Source organism: Mesocricetus auratus, unplaced genomic scaffold (genome assembly GCF_017639785.1).
Source record: "Mesocricetus auratus isolate SY011 unplaced genomic scaffold, BCM_Maur_2.0 Super-Scaffold_100007, whole genome shotgun sequence".
NCBI classification, from domain to species: Eukaryota; Metazoa; Chordata; class Mammalia; order Rodentia; family Cricetidae; genus Mesocricetus; species Mesocricetus auratus.
The window spans coordinates 69,908,566-69,926,528 of record NW_024429191.1 but is presented as its reverse complement, the minus strand read 5'-3'; positions in this window follow the sequence as shown (position 1 = coordinate 69,926,528).

Genomic DNA, 17,963 nt, shown 5'->3' with positions numbered 1-17,963 from the left:
AACTCTTTCTATGAGACTTCAATAGCCTTGATCCCCAAGCCACACAAAGATACAACTAAGAAAGAGAACTTCAGACCAATATCCCTCATGAACATTGATGCAAAAATACTCAATAAAATACTGGCAAATTGGATCCAAGAACACATCAAAACAATCATTCACCACGATCAAGTATGTTTCATCCCAGGGATGCAGGGATGGTTCAACATACGAAAATCCATCAACGTAATCCACCATATAAATGAGCTGAAAAACAAAAATCACATGATCATCTCGCTAGATGCTGAAAAAAACTTTGACAACTTGTTCAGCCACTTTGGAAATCAGTATGGAGATGACACTAGAAGAAACCATCCTGAGTGAGGTAACCCAGTCACAAAAAGAGAAACATGGCATGTACTCTCTCATATATGGAATTTAGACATAGATCAGGGGAGTGCTAGCCTACATTCCCATGGGCAGAGAGTTTGGGAAACAGAACCTTCATTCAGTGGCTGATGGAAGAAGAGGCAGACTCCCAGGACTAAGCACTGAGCTGAACTCAAGAAAGCCAGTAACAGAGAGGGAGGACTGATGATCAAAGGGATTAAGACTGGGCTGGTTTAACCCCCAGACACAGCTGACCTGACAAGGGTTAACTCTTGAATCCCAGGCTGATCCCTAGGAATCCAGCATGGGGCTGATCAAGACCCCCTGAATGTGGGTGTCAGTGAGGGTACTTAGGTAATCTATTGAGCCTTGGGCAGTAGATCAATATTTATCCCAACTATACAAATGGACTTTGGACTCCCATTTGAGATGCACTCTCACCCTGAACTCTTGGGGGAGGGTCTAGGCCCTGCCCTATATGAAATGACAGACTATGGACATCCCCAAGGAGAGCCTCACCCTCCCTGGGGAAATGAGGGGATATTGGGGGGGTTGGGGGAGCGCATGGGAGGAGGGGAGGGAAATGGAGAGGGACCTGGAACTGACTTGTGAAGCAACCTTGTTTCTAATTTAAATTCAAATTTAAAAATAAACAATTAAAAAAAGAGTTGCCCTAATCTCAATTGAGGTCTGTTCTACCCCGTATCTTGCACTTCTGAAGTGCACCTTTAGACATGATGTAATTTTATTAGATATGATCATGCAGTGAAAGGTAGTAACATCTTCCTCATGGGAAAACAAATACTGGTCTTGAAATTATTGATGCTGGGAATCACTGATGAGTCACTTGGTTAGTAACGGTCAATGGATCCCACTTAAATTTCTCGAAAGTCTCATTCTCTGATATATTAATTATCATTTCCATTACATATTAAATGGAACATCATTCTCTGGATATCATGGACTTGGGAGTATCCTGACAAATCTGAGTAACTCTCAGACTATAAGTTTCATAACACTCCAAATATATCGCTGCTTTTCAAACTATCTGTTGCAGAGAACAAGTTTTTGTTTTCCTCTCACTTACACATGGGTAATTGATCTAATTATACATGATGAGTACATAGCTCATGTTGTGTGAAACGCATCAGTCAGGTACAACAACATGAAATGACTTTTAATGAATAGAAAATGTTCATTGACTATAAGGTTAGTCATCACATGAATGTAAAATTTCTAGTAAAGAAAATTTTCCTGGGGAAAAATTTAAAGTGGCTCGTGTGTACAGACCACATTCTGGATTGCATTTTTCTAAGAGAAACTGCCAAAGTTAACTTTATCATCTGGGTTAGTGAAAAATCTCATGTAATTATTGAATTAAAAGTGAGGCAATCAAAATCCTACCTTTATGGTGAAGCAGGCTGAAACACAAACAAAATGGCCATTCAAAGATTTAGGTGGAAAAAACGTTCCTTGAGCAATGTGACTGATAAGTAATAAACAAAGAAGCTGCTGTTTGTTCTCCATTAAGCAGAGGAAATCTATTTTCACAGTTTGCTGTAGCTGGAAGCTTGACGTTTGTTGTCTTTATTTTTATTCTGTGTTGTGAATGTTCAATCTTCCCCTTGGAAAATTACTTTTTATTTAATGAGACAATTTGTTTGGTCCATTTGTAAATAAAGCAACCATACTTAAATAATTCATATTCCTGTGCTTTCCATTTCAAAGCTGATTTCCTTGTTTGTGGACCTAACAGTCTACAAGGCTTGATTGTTTTTCCAAACTTTCTTGAGAGGAAAACTGCACACTCTTGGCCGAATGGAAAGTATTTTAAATCTTTAATAAGTCAGCAATTTTGTCATTAGAATACCTTTCCCAAAGTGCACTGATATGCACTTCTTCTAAGAAAAATTTAAAAAATTAAATAATACCAGCATCAGCATGAACTGTAGAACCCTAAATGTCTTCAGCAATGCTTTTAACTAATTAGAAAGATTTTACATAATATAGATTATATATAATATAGATCTCAAATTTGGATGTGTAATAATATAGATCTCCATTATTATACATTCTGACCTAAATAATATTTATATTGGTAAAAATAACTTTATCAACTGCAAGAGCAAATTGTGCCTTCCTGGTGAAGCAAAGCTAAAACATACAAAGCAGCCATTCAATGATTTCATTGGTAAAAGTATTCCTTCAAGAAAGAAATTGGTAGGTTACACACTGGAAACACAGTTTTTGTTTCTGTTAGGCAGATGAAAGCTAATTTTGCAGACTTTTAAAATGTATTTCCATGTGGACACAAACACAAATGTGTCAATATGACCTCAATTTATAATTGATTTTCCTGAATCTGTGAAATGGGCTATCAGGTAGATACACTTGCTGTACAAGCCTGCTATTCTGAGTTTAATCTTTGGAAGAAGAGAATCTGCTGCACACAGTTGTTCTCTAAACCCTGCGTATATGCCATGTATGCACATGAGCACACAGACACACACACACACACACACACACAGATGCAATAAAAACAATCAAATTTCTTTCCAAATAAGGCCATGCCTTTTCCCTTTCTTTGATGATTTTTTTAGTCTAATGAAAACTGTAAAGAGGAAGGGTCTCTAAAAGCAACTTGTCTGTGAAGACAATTCTCAGCTTTCATGAATTAGAATAAGATCACCTTTTGTCAATCACCAAAAGCTACCTCCAAAAGTTCTGAACTTGGAGGGTGGGGCTATCTCTTGGTAATTGGTTTTGAGGCAGTAAAAATCAAATCTCTCAACTCTTCCGAAATCACTTGTGTTGATAATGATACTGGAAATGGATAGAAATGTTTCAAATGCCATGTATCTGGTTATATGAAAGAAAAACTTCTTAAGTGTAAAAATGGGGAAACACAGAATGCTCTATTCACAATGAACAGTATGACCTCTGTTCAGTGTAGGATACATTCCTTGCTGGAAGTTGGCCCTTTCTTGAATGATTGGTAGCCTTGTGTCTGAGCGATTCTACACAGCCAATCAGAAGGCCAAGAGCTGTTTGTTACTGAGTTCTACTATTCATCTCCAACTTGTTAGGTACCTTTTAGTTCATGAGGGCTGCCACAACAAACTACTGCAATCGGAGTGACTTAAAACAACAATCATTTAGATAGTCTGTCTTTTATGGGCTCAGAAGCAATGAGTGTGAAACTAAGGAGCCAACAGAAACATTCTCCCCCTGAGGTTGGGAGGGAGCTTTTGTCTAGCCCCTGGGGTTCCTAGTTGGCAGCTACCTCAGTCTGATGTCTGTCATAATGTGTTCTCTGTATATGTTTCCAATGATCTTCCATCAAAAATGCAGTTGTGTATAGACACCTGTCATGCTTGGGTAAAAGCCCTACATGGGTCCCAGCTGTACATGAACAACATTCACATATTAGTCATGCATGGATACCAGTAATACACATGTATCAATTGTACATGGTCACTAATCATAAAGGGATACCAGCTGTGTATGTAAGAACCAAAAATAACTAGCCAGGGACCCACCAGAAACCAATATGACTTTATCTTAATTAATTATATTTGCAGTGACAGATTTTCTCAATAAGTTCCTACAAGACATGGTAGGACACTTCAACATTATATTTGGAGGGAAGATTATAATTCAACTTACATGAACACATATCTGTCATTGTTGTAAGTTACAATAGATGCTTTGACTGAAGTAATGAATGCTATTATTGAACAAGTGTCTGTTAAAGCTTGTAAATTTTCCAAGTGTTAGTGAATATCTCATGCACACATTCTCCTCTCTCATATGCATGCAACACATAGTCATCAAAGCCTTATCAAACAATGTGTTCCGTTTTCTTCTTGTAAATTGTTAAAGACTTTGATAAAACATGGGTGATTTTTCCCTAGGTTAAATTTGGGGCTGTACTTTGGCTATGATAATATTTATTACTATAATTAAAACACTAGAGAAGGCATTATAATTATCATAGTTTCTGAATGAGAAAAATAAAAATTATCTGAACTTTATCTTATAAACTTTCAGAGTTTAGGGAACATGGAGAACACCAAAATCCTAAGGAAGTACATGTGACAGGGTAAGCATTTTTTTCATTGAATTTGATTGTATTCCAATGTACCTCAGCTAGTAATTTCTTGAGTCAGTCAATGTTGCCCAAAACATTTACCCCATTTTCATATGTTAGCACTTGAATATGTTGATAACTTTTTCTTATATGATAACAAATTGTCTTAATTTCACTTATAATATCATAATTAAATAAGGTTAATTGAGGTTACAGAACATATTAAGAGAGAAAGGATTTAAGCAACAAAAACCTTTAACTAAAGCAATGAACCAGTATCAGTGATAAGATAATGATTGCTGTGTAATTACAGCTGTGTACTTGCAATTACTTCAACAAGCCTTATTGACCATCTAATAACAAAGCATCAATATGTCAGAGGTTGGTTGTCCCTGTATAGCCTTCATAGTAAGGTAGCCAATGCTATAGCTCTAAGGAATTTAGAGGCTACAGTAACAGAACGCATAGAGCATGACCTTCAAACACTGGGCTCTGCTTGCCTTCCTTGCTTGTAACAACCACACATCCAAGATACCATTAACTCTGTATTGTTCATCCTCACTCTTCCATATATCTTTTATTTCTCCAAAAAAGAGCAGGCATTCTGTAACACACACACACACACACACACACACACACACACACACACATTCATGATAGCTAAGGTTGTTTCTTGGGATCATTCTAACGTATTTTCTGAGTGCTATAACTTTAACAAGTCCATAGAATTTCCTATGATGCAAATGTAGTTCTCATGCAACAATATTGGAGAAGAGGGGAATATGGAAGCACCAGTCTTATGAAGAGTTAATATTATCAAGGAAGTGTATCAGGGTGGGAAAGGGGAGACCTTGGATTTGGGAAAGGAGCTAGGCAGATAGATATAGGGAGAGAAGGAGAGAGGGAGAGAGAAGGGAAAGAGAAAGAGAATGGTAATCTGAGAGAACATGATAGAAAAATGCATGCTTTAATAGGGCCCTTATGCCCTTTTCTACCTTCCCACTTTACACTGTGGAATTACACAGTACAGAAGCACTCGATAAATGCCGACCTTTCTATATTGAATTCCACAGCCACAAGCAACATGAGCCAAGATTCATTATAAAATACTTAGCCTGTGATGCTCTGTTATAGGAACTCAAAGTGGGCTAGGTATAGCATCCATCATTATTTTAGGAGGAAACAGAATAGTCAAATTATATTCATTTTTTCCTTTTTTAATTTATATTAGAAACATGCATGATTCAAATGTCAATCCCAGGTCCCCCCCTTCTCCCTCCCAACCCCACCCATGCCCCCCACCTCAGCCCAATCCCCACATCTTTTCCCAGTGAGGGTGAGGCCCTACTTGGGGGGATCTCCAGAGTCTGTCATTTCATCCAGGGCAGGACCTAGGCCCTTCCCGAAGAGAGAGTGTCCCTCCATGTGTAATGGGCTCCTAAAGTATATTTGTATGCCATGGTGAACACTAATTAACTACCTGAGACCCCAGAGATTTCTGAGGCCTCCCCATTGACACTACATTCATGGAGTTTAGATAAGTTCTCTGTTGGCCTCTTAGCTATCAGTCTGGGGTTCAAGAGCCCCCCCTTGTCCAGTCAGCTGTCTTTGTGGGTTTCACAAGCGTACTCTTGACCACTTTGCTCATCACTCCTCCATCTCTGTCACTGGGTTCCTGCGGGTCAGTTCAGTGTTTAGCTGTTCATGATCTTGGTTTATTTTTAGAAATAATTCTTTGGTTTCCTGCTCTCCTATGCCATTAAAGCATCTTCAATCAGATATTCTTCATTTATATTACCAGGCATTTTCCATTAATGTACATTGGCTCAATCCCTGTTTACCTCATTGAAGATTTCAGAACATTTCTTGTATCCATGTCTACATGACTGGTTATTTTTTCAATATCAAAATGTTATATGTTGACTCCTTAATTTATTTAACTTCAATCCCAATCAGTGATCTCCAGATTCCATAGGAGACTCTGCCTCAAAAGATAAGATGGGGAGCAATTAGAGGCGATCAACTAGCTCACCTCTGGCTTCCATACTTTTCTGTATAAATCTGAAACGGACCATACAAATATATACACGTGAAAGCATAATGATTTTTAATCTTAACTACTTTATGGAAGTTAAAGTAAAGCTGTATGAGCTAGAAAGATGATGGCATCAAAACAGAAATATGATTCATATTCTGATATCTTAAATTAAATGGATACCTATTTTATCACACATCTAATTATTATATAATTAGCTAAAGAACATATATTCAAATTATATACATGATTGGGGGCTGGAGAGATGACTGAGAAGTCCTGAGTTCCCTTCTCAGCAACCATGTGGTGGCTCATAAACATCTGTAATGAGTTCTGATGCCCTCTTCGGTCATGAAGGCAGAACACTGTATACTTAAAAATAAATCAATCTTTAAAAAAGTATATATATATGATTACATAAGGCATTACGGTGATAAACATGACTTAGTTATGTATTTTTGCCATCAAATTTTGGTATGCATTAAAATGTATCACCTGGACTCTTGGGGGAGGACCTAGGCCGTGCCCTGAACGAGGTGCCCTCCCTAGGGAAGGAGTGGGGATTCGGTCTGGGTTTGGGGAACCTGGTGGGGAGTTGGGGGAGGGGAAAAGAAAGGGGAACTGGGATTGACAAGTGAAGCAAGTTTGTTTCTAATTTAAGTAAAAAACAATGTATCTCCTGCTTTTGTCATTGTGTTACTGAACCCAAATTGTCTCTGACTTGCATCAGCTGTAATAGGTCCAAGCCTTGTTTCATAGGAAGAAAAATATCTCTGTTGAGGATTTCATTTCACTTCCTATGACATTGAAAATCTTTATGAATGTATTAGAAGTATCACACATCAATCATTGTCAAAACCTTATCAACAAAGAAACTAATTTCTCAAAAGCATATTTTTTATGAAATGCTATCAGAATTGAGGATTATGTTAAAATAGCAGACATGAAAAACATTCCAACTTTGTAACTTATAGAAAATCCATGCAACATGTTTTACTCTGGAATCAAAGCTGAATAAATTCAGCAGCTAGATACAAGTTTCACTTGATCTGCTGTTATGCTTGGTGTAAACACAGTGAGAATTTTACCTTGTTAGTGTTGTTTGTGATTCAAATAAAGGTTATTGAGCTCTTCCCACAGGTTTCCTTCTATTATATCATTGACATCAAACAATCTTTCTGCATGAAGATAAGCTTAGAACACTCCACACATAGTCATGAAATGTTTTAACTTCAATGTAAGAAAGCAGCATTGAAAATTTATCAGGGACAACTCCTACTGTGTGTGTGTGTGTGTGTGTGTGTGTGTGTGTGTGTGTGTGCGTGTGTGTGCACGTATGTTTAAAGCTATTAATAAAGCCTTGATCATTTTGTGAGTATCTTATTTGTGTGTACACATAATTTACTGAAATGATTATTTTTTAAAAAATTATAGACAAAGTGAAATTTTCCCAGGATAGTCTCTTACAGTTACACAAGCTAAGGCCATGCTGATCTTGAAATATGAATAAAACAGGAAGATTCTAGGCAAACCCATCCCTTCCAGAGCCTCCATGTTTACAGAATCTGTAGCGAGGAACACTAGATCATGCTAAGGTTGTCCAGAGTTCTAAAATCCTCGGGGTAAATACTGCACATATCATTAGATACTAATACAAATTAACTTCTCTAAGGAACTAAAAAATCTCTGAATGTTTGTTATTATTTATTTCACCTATGTACAGGAAGGTACATATTTTACAGATCATTCTAATGGCTGTGTTTTGTTGTTGTTTTATTTTGAGACAGGGTCTCCCTACATAGTTCCAGCTGTCCTGAATTCAGTATGTCGACAAGGCTGGCCTTGAACTCATAGAGATCTGCCTGTCTATGAAGTAGCAGTGCTGGGATTAAAGGTGTGCACCATCACGTTCAGTCAACACAGGTTTTTGTTTTGCTTCATTTTGTTTTAAAACTGCCCAAGCCTATTCATGAAAGACACTAGTTCTGTTTAAGATTGGCTGCCATACTTCATTCATTCTAGAACTGAGAAATCACCTCCAAAGAAAAATAACAAAATAAAAGTAAGTGCAAAAGGGTCTCTGTGTTTTATTAGTTTATTTTTAAAATAATCTTTTTTGAAATATCAAATGCAGGTCAAAATTAAGATAAATTCTGCCTTAAAGATTCATTCAGGGCTGGGCGGTGGTGGCGCACGCTTTTAATCCCAGCACTCAGGAGGCAGAGGCAGGCAGATCTCTGTGAGTTTGAGGCCAGGCTGGACTGACAGCCTCCAAAACAATACAGAGAAACCCTGTCTCGTAAAACCAAAAAAAAAAAAAAAAAAAAGATTCATTCAGGATCACAATTAAATTAAATGCAGAACTGAAAGTGAACATGAAGAGATATTTTTAACGGAGTTGAAATTGTATTTTATACTTCTCTATCTGTGTTAATAAGGAAGGAAAATAGAACTATGTGCATTTGTTTTCCCTTATGCTTTATAAAGATGAGATGAAAAGGAAGTCAGATGCAGTAGTGCCTGTCTTTAAATCCAGCATGATGGAAGCTGAGGCATCAGGAAAACAAGGTCCAGAACAGCTTGCTTGCAGAATAAGACTCACATGTAAATAATTTAAAAAGATGAACAAGATAGGAGAGAGTTCAACACTGAAACATTTGGTAGCACATTAAAGTTCATCAAGATCTCTTTTCTTAACAACACAAGAACAATATACAAGGAGAGAGAATGAAAATTAGGAAGATGCTGGAACTGTTTCATTAGAGTAAACTGTTAACTAAGAGAGTGAGAATTTAAATTGCATTTAAATTAGTTTAGACTAGGTGACTGTGAAGTTTAATTGTGAACATAGCAAAGAGATGCCATTTAGACAGAAGTGACAAGAAAATAAATGAGAGACCACACTGACAAAGTTACTCTCTTCAAACATTTCAGTAGTTAAATTTTAATTGTTATATCACTTAAGTAATATGATATAAAATAGTAATAATAAAATCAGGTTGATGGGTCACCAGATAAAAGCACTTACTATGCAAGCTTGACAATCTGATTTTGATCCCTGGAAACCAAAATTGAAGGAAAAAACCAAAGGTAGTTCTCTTACACACACATGCACACACACACACACACACACACACACACACACACAATTAACAAGATAGTTTGATATTTTAAAAAAAGTAAACACTCTTTTTCCAGGGATAATATTCTACTATGCCTATACATAATCTTGTCCTTTGAAATATTTGAACATAGGAGTCTGTGGCTCTCTCAGGCAAACCTCCATATTGTAATGTAAATAATATTAAGAAGCAAGGAAAGTTTGAGTGAATCTAGAATTCTCTCCCTGGTGACTTTGAATCCTTAGGTAGGTATCTTAATCTCTGAGGACCCTCAGTTTCATATTCATATTGTAATTATGGTGCTATTTACAAACATGCTAGGTGGCTGAGCTCAACATACTGAATAATAAATATTATTGTGCTCCTGTATGTTGACTCTCAAAATGGGTTCAGGAATTCAGTCACGTAATAGAAGAAATAATGAGATTTTTCTTTTTAAACCACTGATGTTATCCTATTTGAATGATAAGGGAGCAAAAAGATTTCTCTTATACTAAGAAGCAAGTTCTCTGATCATTTTGTTTCCTAACTTCTGTTATGATTTGCATATGAAATGCCCAACAGGCTACCTTCTTTTGTTTCGTTTTTTGAGACAGGATTTCTCTGTGTAGCTTTGTAGCCTATCCTGGCTCTCCTTCTGTAACCCAGGCTAGCCTTGAACTCACACATAACTGCCTGCCTCTGCCTCCGGAATACTGGGATTAAAGGCTTGAGCCACAAACTCCTAGCCAGGCTACCTTCTTTTAACTTAGAGGGTGGTCCTAATACAGAAAGTTGTGAGAGCTTTAGAAGATAGATCACTAGGGACAAAGTCATTAATGTTATAGTCCAACCCCACTTCCTGCTTACTCTCTGTCTCTTGAATATGGATACAATGTAACCAGCCACCATCTCTTCCTTAAATACTGCCGTATTTTCCTGACCATAATGGACCATCATCCCTCTGGAATTAGAGGAAAACACAAACCCTGCCTTGCTTAAGTTTCTTTCTCAGAGTGTTTATCACAGAACAGGAAAAAAACAATAATAACAAAGCCATATGCAATATCATGTCTCTTTCTAACCTGGAAATCTTTCTGTCCTTTACAGATTCAGAAAACTGTCTCTTCAGGACTCTCTCAAGGAGCAGAAAAACCAGTGCTCACTCCATCAGATAAGGGACTTCATTCTAGGACTGTGATTCTGTCATTGATTCCTACTAACTAATTGGTGGCTCCAAGGCCCATGATATCATTCAGCCGTTTCTGAAAGTGCAAAGATTCATGGTGGAGGAAAGGCTATTTTGACTTCCATAAAATATATGACTATATGAATCATGATTTCTATATCGTTAAAAGCTCACATTATGAGGTGTGTTGCATGAGTACAATGTCCTAAGATGTCACTCACTGTGAGGAAACAGGAGAGAGAACCGAATCCATCTTGAAGAAGGCAAAGATTAATGAGCAAATATAATCTTTCACCTTTGCTTCCACTTTTCGACCATCAGGGGCTTCTTTTTCTTGTTAATATAAAAGAGTCTTATCAAGGTACAGACTTTGAAAAGCTTACTAAGCTTTGATTTGTCAACTACTTCTTGTATCCTTTGACCCACTTTGACATAAAGGGAAATGTAAATGCATTCATCAAGGGCAGCCTGAGTCTGAGAACTTTTCTTTTTGTCTTCTACTTAGAACCATACGGAAGTGTTTGCTGTGATCTCACCTCTCTTCCATATTGATTTAAAAAAATGAGCTATGAAGGTTTGAAATTAGTGTGTGAAGGAATACTATTGAATGAATGTAGATGAGTGTATAGTTTACTGAAACATCAACAGTATTAAATATACCTTGATTCATTTTCTATGCTGCTTAAAATGATTCTTTTAAAACACTAAATATCTGAGTACTGAAATTTGAGAGACAAACAACAAATTCATGACACAAATTCTTGATAATTAAATGGAGCTCTCATTCTATATTTTGTTTACATTTTATAATAATTATTAAATCAGCATAGTACTAAAAATTTTAAATTGTGTGTTTAAAGTATATGCTAGCATTGAATATACAATTAGGATAGGTTCCAGCTGGGCGTTGGTGGCGCCCACCTTTAATCCCAGCACTCAGGAGGCAGAGGCAGGCGGATCTCTGTGGGTTTGAGGTCAGCATGGCCTACAAGAGCTAGTTCCAGGACAGCCTCCAAAACAATACAGAGAACCCTGTCTCGAAAAACACAAACAAAAAAACAACAACAAAAAATTAGATAGGTTCCAATGGCATGGATATTGAGCTTCCATAGATACACACCTTTCAAATCTTCTCATCATCCTCCCTTCCTTAACAAGTACTCTGTAAAACTTAGTAGGATTCTATTCAATAAATTCAGGTAGTAGTTTGTTTCAGGACATCATTCACTGGTAGACTTTGTGGATTTGTTTTCCGATACCAAATATGCCACTCTCTTACTGAAATGACAATCATCAATAAAATATGAGACCTGGTTAAAAAGGTGACAACCTGATAATTTTTAAATTAATTTTTATTTAAATAATAAACAATCTAATTTTATATACCAATCCAAGTTCCCTCTCCCTCCTGTCCTCCTATTCCCCCCACCACTTCTCCATCCCACCCTCATCCACATACCACAGAGGGTGAGGCCTCCCATGATTCTTCTATGATGTTCAAAATCATTCTAGACCAGCTAATCTATTTTTAGAAATAATTTGAGGTCTCAAAAATATATGTTCATTTTTCCAATGAAATGCAGGCTTGAATTTCTAAAATATTTGTCATCTTCCATTTCTGAATGTATCTTTACCAAACCTCTCTCCTAGTTAATCTCTTTCACTGAATAGTTTGTTGGTTTCATTCAGCTGTGATTGATCTACACCACTAAGAGGAGCTTTCAATCTCCTACTCTATGAAAAAGGACAAAGCTCTTCTCTCTTCCAGCATACAATAAATGTATTTTATAACAAATATCTTTCCAATCAATAACAAAAATCATGAAAGTTTGTGTATGATTTTATTTCTGTAACGTCCTAGTTCCAGTACCAATTCATCTTCTGATCATGTTAGGTTAGCCTATGAGGAGATAAGAAGTGTTAACAAAGACCAAACACATTAACATTTTCTTCTGTGTCTTGCTTCTTGCTTTTCTGCATACAAACAGATCACCATGGGGATGTGCTGCTCACTATGATGAGGTCATCCAAGAAAAAGAAAACATTTATCTGGCACCAGCACCATTAGAAATATTAGGCTTCTTTTAGCTTCTCAGCTGAGTAACACAGGGCACCAAGTTGGCACAGCTTTCTGTGTCTCATTCCTTAGTGACATGTTATTTTTACTCCTCATCCATTCATTGCTCAGAAATTTTCTCTTGGTCTGAGGTTACTGAAAAAAGTTATGATGTAGTAAAAAACCATTAATTGAGTACCAATACCTGCCACAAAGATAAAACTCCTTTATTGATACATTTATGTTTTCACCAAGATTTCTTTAGCCCCCTTAGTTATCATCAGGTTACTTCTAGCTGGTTGAATATGTCATTAAAATTCTAAAAGGTTCTACTCCCTTGTAGGCTTCTGATAACCAATGTAATATAAATGTATTTTTATTGACTAAATTCTGAAATCATTTAACTTATTAAATGGATTGATAACTATCATTACATAATAAAAATCAGAAAAAATATTCAATATGTATTTAAGTAAGATAAATGTTGAGCAACAATTTCTAACCCTCGAAGAACTGAGATTACAACAGTTAAAAATGCATCACACTCATTGAAATGCGAACAAAAAGCAAAGCATGTTGATACTGGCCACTTATGTGCCATGTTAATAATAGATCACAATGTCTTTTAAAAGTTTTTAAACTTTTGAATTCAACTAAAAATATTGAAGCAAAACTTTAAAGCTCGACCCAACTCTACACTTCATGCTTATAGAATTATGGCATATATTATGACCACAAACACCCTGTAGGTGATTCAGAAGAAATTCACCTAACCAATGTGGACTTTAGTAGCCAGTTAGGCACAGAGGAAAAAGAAGTCCTGATGATCCAAGCTGGAGGATGAGTTTAGATCTTGGGTCTCAGACAGAGGAATGAAAGATGTATAGTTAAGGTTTTAATGTTCATGGAATTTGAAGAATGAATTTCTCACAGTGATAATTAGTTTAGTTACATGCTCCATTCATAATAATAGATTACTATTTCATTTGTGCACCCGGAACATTTTTTGAATAAATACCATGGTTAGATTCTGTTATTTTATTTGGATACTTGATCTTACATTATTATTTTTATATACTACTTATAGTTATTTTCTTGGACCATAGTATTAAGCTCATTTGGTCTAAGTTTGTTGAACATCATATCACTGCCTATTCTCAAATAAATTCACTTTGCATTTGAGGAAATAGAGCAGTTAATTGCTTTTCGTATATCTGCTGTGATCACATTATTCTACTGTATTTTTAAATTTTAATTAATTTATTTGATTTAGAAACAATATTTTTTACACATCAATACCATTACCATTTCCCTTTCCATCCCATCCTCCCATGTCCCCCACAAACTCTCCACCCCACTCCCCACCCATTCCCCAGGGAGGGTGAGGCCTTCCATGGGGGATCATCAAAGTCAATTGCAAGTTCTTCCATTCTATTGTATTTTCTTCTTCCTCTCCAGTCTTCTCTACCTCATTCAATTTCAGAATCCCAATCGAACATCAAGTCTTCTAAGAGACCAAAATGGCTTGTGTACAGTAAATTCTTGAATGCATTCAGCATTTGATTATCAAGATGTAATTTTTGGAAATACCAAGGAAACCAAGATAGTTCCATGTATCAGAGAAATCTGTGATGTGGTAGAAGAGACATATATCACTTGAAGTTAAGGTACGTTTAATATAAAGTGGGTATTCTAAATACAGAACTTGGTAAAGCATGTTCTTCCTTACTTTTTGGAACCCTCACTGCAGGTTTTTGTCTTTGTTAGTAACAATCTTATTAACTTGTAAAGTACACTGAAAAAGGAAGCTTCACTAAGCTTAATTACAATCAAAGGCTGTAGCATTGACATTTCAATAATTAGTTCTAATAATTTATTGTAATATCTAATTTCTTTTTCCTATTTTATTAATTGTATTTTATGTGTGTGGGTGTTTTACCTACATGCATTTCTTTGCACAATGTGTATACAGGATATTTATGGAAGCAAGAGGGGGTGTTGCATCTTCTGAGACTAGAGTTATAGATGGTTCTGAGCTACTATGTAGGTGTTGAGAATTGAGTGCTCTCAACTGCTGTTCACCCTATTTAACCCTATGTCGAATTGCTGTAACAAATATACAACACATAATTTAATCATTGTAAGTATGCTATACTTCAATGTTTTCTCTACTCCCATTATATGCAAATCATTTGGCAACTGGATACTTTTTAATGGTACAAATACAAACAGTTACAGGGTCTTCAGGAAATTAAACAAGGTATATTTATTCATATAAAATAGCATGTATATATAATAGATATTGTTATACTTTTATGAAATATATATGCATATTAAATTACATATCCAATGTATATCTTTCTTAGTCCTATGTCCAGAATACATGTCAGGAATTACTGATAGGTATTTTAATAGAGTGATTAAATAGATAAATGTTCAGGATTGAGACAAAAATGGATAAATCACTATAAAGATCTAAAGTATGTTCACAGCAAATATTCCAAACACAATTGTGATAAAATAAATGACCAATAAGATGCACAGACATTATAGAAAAGGCATATCTCACAGACTGTGGAGACATAACTTGTTGAATAAAAGGAAGCTCTGGAGGCTTATTTTATTAAGATACTGCCTATATAACAAATATGTACAAAAGATATATTAAGCCCAAGACTAGAGGTAGTTCATGAGGGCAAAAGTGAAGTATATGTTCAGATGTAATCCTGCTTCCTTCTAGAACCATTTCCTCTTAACACCTCGTCCTTTAAACATCATTTAGTATTATTTTAAAAATCTCAATTTTGACTTTAATATTTTAAAACACACTACTATTACAGACATTTAAAAGGAATGCTATAACTACTACCATTTTTTCCATTATGGTTATTATCCAATATGAAGGAATTAGAAAACACAGGTTATTAATTCTTCCTCTTCCCTTTTCAACACTACTGAAATTAAGGTAAAAAGAAATGCTTTTAGGAAATCTCACAGAACTCCACATGAGAGTTACAGACAGTGACTATTCAGATTCTGACCAAATTATCTAATTGTATCTTGGTGCCTCAGCATATAAGAAATGTCACCAGGGCCTGGAGATGTAGCATAGAATATGTATTTCCAAGAATTCTCCAGCTCAGAGTATATGATAGGAACAAGGAATCAATTATATATGGGCATGTAATTTGAACAACTAAAAATGCCAGAATGACCGTAGCTTATATAATTAGGATGATACAATGAGTCTGGTAGTGAGTGATTCTATTTAAATATTATGAATACAATAGAACATGAGAAAGAATGTGATTAGGTTGTAGGAGTAAAATACTTTACTGAAACTGTAAATACTTTGTGAAGTATTGATATATAAGTCCAGACAATATTATCATTGATAGTTAATTGGAAACTGACTTTAATTTTCCAAGATAAGGCTGGAACTTACATAAATTTAAATTTGACCAATGTTACATTACTTTATCAGGTGACACAACACTTTCATGTGCATGAGTTTAGTTGGAAATTCATAGCTGAATATTCACAAACATAGGGAAATTCATGAAATTTTGAATAGCAAGTATATATTTTGGATATATATATATATATATATATTACAGTTAAGTTTCATTGCAGTGTCTTAACACACACACAAGATACAACACCCTTGCCACTTGTCCTGCGTTTACATATATAATACAAAGATGTGTATCTATATGTGTCTTACACATGTACAAGCAAGCTTGTGTATTTATTGATATGTATATATACAGCATGCATTTTGACTCATGATAGGTTACAATTTAATAATCAAATGTACATTGAAAATGCAATGATAGCAAATATATTTAATTGTTAGTAAATGTATTTAACCTCTTAACTGATTAGGATAGCTAAGTGTGTTCAGAGAAGTTACACCAAGGAATGATTTTGGAAATCACCTAAAATTAAACCTATTGTATGTTAAAGTGCTCATAATTTTAAGGAATTTATGGAATGGTGTAAAATATTTGCTGTTGACTGTGCAACTGTATCCTGGTACCCAGAACCAGAAAATACTATCTGTTGGTGGCCAAAATAAATACTGAAATACAAATTTCTAAGTCTCATTTTACAGAATGCTTCAGTTTATATTATATTCCCTTACTAAAACAAACAGGAAAATGATCTGCCTTTTATCTTGATTTGATTAGAATATACACCTCAAGTGACAAGAAGAATTCAAAAGAACCAAGGAAATATCCATGTAGAGAGTGTAAAACAAAGATTAAAGGACTATAGAGAAGCATATTATTAAGTGTATAAATTAAGAAGCTATTACTAAATGTCAGCTAGCTTTAATATGAGAATCAAGGCCATTAAAACCTTCAAAAGAATGAAGCATATTTATGGCCTAATAGGAGGAAGATAGAAAGTAAACTAACATAAACAATATGAAGATATATTAACTTTGTTATTCACATCAAAGAATTAGAATCAAACACCACCAGTATCACATGGACAAATTTACCTGCAAGACACATTAATTAAGCATAAAAGTTAGTGCAGTACATTCAATAGAAGTTATTGAATCATTTTACCATGGTTAGGATGGGTACATGAGGGAGAATTAAGAGAGTAGTCAACAAGAAGCACAGAGTGAAACTTTGCTTTAGATACAATGCAAGTAGAGTTATTACTTACACTGAATACTAAAGAAGTCTAGCTTGCTTTGCATACTTTACATTCTTATTATTTTATTTAAAATAAATGAACCCCATTGAGCTGTTTTTTTAAAAGAAAGTAATGTACTAAAATTGGTAGTGTACACACTGTGGGGCAAATCAGAGAAATCCTTTTATGAAGAGCCTACAGGCTAAGATGAACATTTGCACCACATGCTGTCATTTACAAGGGATTCCAGAAGATGAGACACAAGGATCAGTGTGGCAGTGTCTTGGGTAGGGCATCTGTTTGCTTGTTTTTTCCTGTAAATTTCATGAATATAGCCTGGCATACACTGCTGCAAACAAGAAAGGACCCTGATGTAATTTTGGTGGAAATTGAAGACTGACACATGAAGCTGTTTTCTGGAATCTTCATGTAGGCTGGCATGACACACACCTGTCCAGCTTCACACAGAGATA